A 4045-nucleotide genomic window follows, 5' to 3' on the forward strand; every position below is an offset into this window, starting at 1 on the left:
ATACGTGGTTTTACCATTTCATGGGCTGAGGTCCTGGACTGAGTACAAAAGAGCAAGTATAAGACATTAAACGGCCTAGACCTTCCTCGAGAATTAGATGTTCTCAAACAGTACAATGAAGGGTGTTTATGGAAAACATTTAGTACAGTACTATATGGCAATGGCCTAACCAGCGTTATCTACTGTCACCGGCAGTTTAGTACAGCATAGTAACACAGTGAACAAAAGTACTGAACAGGAAGCCAGAAAACCTAAGATTCAGTATATAAATTTGCCTACTTAGCTAATAATTAATTAGTTGACTAAACCTAATTGTGGAATCTGTCTATGCTTGTGTGTCCTCCTTTAAAAAACAGAATGTCCCAATTTCATTACAGTTTCAAAACTCTAGAATTTCATAATGAGTTTTCTTTCTAGCCTCAACAGTTAGGGAGAAGGTAATGCTGCTGACAAAACCAAAACGGCCAAACAAATTCCTCAGAATGCTTAGATGTCACAGGGAAAATGCAACGCAACTGTGAAGGTCATCAGTATTTGTTGTGCCGTTCATGGTCCTAACAGAACTGCATAGTCTTATTGCGGGATAATAACTTAAGTAGCCAAACATTTCCATAAAACATCTATAATTGTTTCGTAAGACTTATTTCATTCATGTGTGTGACTGTCAGTATATGTCATGTGAGGGCAGGTGCCCACTGAGGCTAGAAGAGAACAGTAGGTCTCCTGGAACTGGAGTTACAGGTTATTGTTCACTGACCAACACAGTGCAGGGAACTGAAGAGCAGCAAATGCACTTGTATGCAATTGTTAAATAACCCCACACGGCTAATTTCTATAGCCACAGTGCGCGCGTGCGCACACACACACACACACACGCTCGAATTTAGTTGTACTTTCTATTTAAAAAGAAACCTACCAATGTAGAAACTCAGACACCTGTCAGTAGGAACCTCGTTAAGTCATAATACGGTGCCCATTACAGACAATTCTATCCATGAAGCCATTTTAAACACTGTGACAGTTGACCTTATCAGGTTGACTAGACTTAGAATTGTCATGGGAACAGTTCTCTGTGAGTCTCCATCTGGATGTTCCTAGAAAAGATTAATTGAGGAAGACCCCGGGCTGAAGGTGTACAATCCCGTTCTACTGGCCAGGGTATAGAACTGCATAAAAGTAAGAAAGTGGCCAGGTGGTGGCGGCACACGCCTTTAATCCCAACACTAAGGAGACAGAGGCAGGTGGATGAGGCCAGTCTGGTCCACAAAGCAAGTTCCAGGACAGTCAGGCCTACACAGAAAAACCAAGCCTTGAAATCAAAATAAAACAAAACAAAATTAAATTAAAAAATGTGAGCCACCACCTCAGCTTCCATGCTTTCCCCATTGTGACAGATTGTGTCCCCTATAAATATGAGGTAAACCCCTCCTTGCTGAAGTTGCTTCCTAGATACCATTCACAGCCAAGGGTCAAGTCGTTTATACAGACTTTACAGTAGATTTTAAGTCCACAGTTCAAGGCACAGTCCTGCTCATCAGGAAAGTCAGGGCAGAGGGAGCCTTAAGCAGCCAGTCATGTGGCATCCATAGCCTAGAAACAGAGAGCCTGTAGCCAGGTTGCTTCATTCTTTTTATCCAGTTCAGGAATCCCTTGCCAAGAGGATAGTAGTACTTACATCGGGTTTTCACATATCAGTTAAATCAATCAGGATAATCCCCCTCAAGAATGCTCAGAGGCCTTCTCTCAAGTCATCTAGGTTCTGAAAAGCTGCAACAGCAGCTAACACAAAATCTCTCTCTCTCTGTTTTGTTTTGTTTTGAGACAAGGTTTCTCTGTGTAGCCCTGGCTGTACTGGACTGCTCTCTGTAGACCAGGCTGGCCTCGAACTCACAGAGATCCCGTCTCTGCCACCACCACCCCAGCTGCCATCTCAATTTCTTAAACTTGATCTTTACCAAAGAAAAGTAAAGTTACAGATGTACATCCCTGACACTGGGTGGCTCTGTGTCCCCCAAGAAATATGTCTACGTCTTAATGAATTCTCCGTACGTGCGAATGTGGTGTTATTTGGTAATGGAGTCATGACAGATGTGGTTACTAAGGACCTCAAGGTACTGTTGTGGTGCTTTGGGCTCTACATTCTATGGCTGATGACCTCATCAGAGAGAGAAGTGGATTGGAGACACAGAGCCACAGGGAAGAGGTCCACATACAGACAGAACAGAACTGAATTTTGTGCAGCTTTAAACCTTCGAAGTCAAAACCAGGCGGTAGTGACACACCCAGCACTCAGGAGGCAGAGGCAGGCAAATCTCTGTGAGTTCAGGGCCAGCCTGGTCTACAGAGTGAGTTGCAGGGCAGCTAAGACACAGAGAGACCCTGTCTTGAAAAAACAAAAACAAAACAAACAAAAACCAACAGCTACAAAAGCCAGCAAACAAACAAAACCCCTTAAAAGTCTGGGAGCCATCAAAAACTGGAAAAAAGGAAACATTCTTCCTTAGAGCCTGTAAAGGGGAGCATATCAAAAGAATGAATTTTACTGCCGGGTGGTGGCGGTGCCCACCTTTAATCTCAGCACGGGGGAGGCAGAGGCAGGCAGATCATTGTGAGTTCGAGGCCAACCTGGTCTACAGAGTGAATTCTCTCAAAATACAAATATTGCCAGCCTAAAAGCAAGAGGTCATATATTAAATGTGTTTGCTTTGGGGGAGAAATTCTTTAAAATTGGAATTATAGGGCTAACACAAATAATAAAATCTGTTCTGTTTGTATTTTCTAATTGTAACTGAACTTGAAACCCTGCACATGTAATGAAAAATCAAACATGTACTCTGTACCGCGTGGCTAATCATTAGTCTGTCTTTGCTCTGTGAAACTTGTATAAACAAAGAAGCACCTGGTTGCTGGTGGATCAGAGCCACAGAAAAAGCCTGATTCCTAGACAGTCAGAGCTACTAAGTTCCCCTGACCATGGAACTTGACTCCCTCCCTCCCCTTGAGGACTCCTTATATCCTCTTCAGGACCCAAAGACCCTCCACTTTCCTCTCTATGCTGGGGAAGGCCCCCTGGCAACACCCCTTGTGTCCCAAATGGAACTCTTGGGCTGGGATGTAGCAGTTGGTAAAGTGCTGAGCCAAATCCCAGCACTTGGGAAGTGGAGGCAGGAGGATCAGTTGCCCAAAGTCCTCATCTGCTATAACTAGTTCCAAACCAGCCTGGTCTACATGGCACCTTGTCTCAAAAACAAGGGGGTAGAAGAGCTCTTTGGAACATGTTGGAATTCATAGTTTCTTAAATAGTGACCATTTCTAAATTGCTCTTTCCCCCACCCCCGCACAATCCCTATACCTCCTTCAGCTTGTATATATAGTACTTACATTTTTAGCCATTAAAAAAAAGGTATTATAAAATATTTACGCTATTAGAGAAAAATAAAGAACAATACAATGATCATCCGTTTGCCTAATGTGCACCTTAAATTGAAGTAAAGTCAACTCTTATATTCCCTGGAGCTCTCCCACTCTGGCTTTCTGTCTCTAGGATGCTCCTTAGGAAAAATTCTGTTCTAGAACCTGTTTACACCTAGGAGCTTCTAGATTCCGTGACTAGATTTTATTTGGCTAGAAACAACTACCTATATTATTTTGCATATTATAAATCTTTTGAAGATGATTCTGTGTTCTCTATTTTGCACATCTACCTATTCTTCTCTTTGCTACTTTTTATTGTTTTATCTCTTTTCATTAATTTGTGAAAAATAAAAAGTTTATATAGTCTGCACACTGAACCTGTGTTGGCCTTCTGTGTGTATATGGCCCATACCTCCTTCACCCAGACCTTTTCAATGGTGCCTCTTCTTTTAAATTTTGTAAAATTAGACATATCAACTCCTGCCACATTTCTCTTCATGGTGTTGCTGCTCATGTTGTGGTAGAGATGAGAGAGGGGGTGGGGGAGGGATAAAGGCAGAGGGAGAAGGAGAATCAAAGCTACCTCTATCTATCTATCTATCTATCTATCTATCTATCTATCTATCTATCT

This window comes from Psammomys obesus, unplaced genomic scaffold (assembly GCF_907164565.1).
Source record: "Psammomys obesus unplaced genomic scaffold, mPsaObe1.curated_primary_1811, whole genome shotgun sequence".
In the NCBI taxonomy this organism is placed as follows: domain Eukaryota; kingdom Metazoa; phylum Chordata; class Mammalia; order Rodentia; family Muridae; genus Psammomys; species Psammomys obesus.